Source organism: Notothenia coriiceps, unplaced genomic scaffold, assembly GCF_000735185.1.
Source record: "Notothenia coriiceps isolate Sejong01 unplaced genomic scaffold, NC01 NC01_scaffold00016593, whole genome shotgun sequence".
Lineage (NCBI taxonomy): Eukaryota > Metazoa > Chordata > Actinopteri > Perciformes > Nototheniidae > Notothenia > Notothenia coriiceps.
The window spans coordinates 19,634-20,111 of record NW_011349294.1 but is presented as its reverse complement, the minus strand read 5'-3'; positions in this window follow the sequence as shown (position 1 = coordinate 20,111).

Sequence of the window (478 nt, the reverse complement as noted above, 5' to 3'; positions counted from 1 at the left end):
GTCTTCCCCTTTCCCTCTCACCCTTTTTCCTGGACACCCTACCTCTTCTTCATTACACCCACTCGCCATTTCCCCCACTCCCATCTATGTCACTCCTCTTCCCTCCCCCACCTCTCTCTCCTCACTCTTCTATGGCCTTATCTTATGAATATCGGTAGCACACTGGGTGAAAAATTGATCCTCCCCGCCTGTCTGTGGACGCTGCCACAGTACATTAGCCTGTGTGTGTGAGTGTGTGGAGGTGGAGGCTGCTTGGGGGAGAGAGGAAGGGGGAGGGAGGGAGGAAAGGAGGAGGCACGGAGGGGAGGCGAGGGTGGGAGGGATATTTGCATATCATCAAAGTAGGGAAAGGGAGTGTAATGAGGAGAGAATGTGAGTGTGTGTGTGTGTGTGTGTGTGTGTGTGTGTGTGTGTGTGTGTGTGTGTGTGTGTGTGTGTGTGTGTGTGCGTGTGTGTGTGTGTGTGTGTGTGTGTGTGT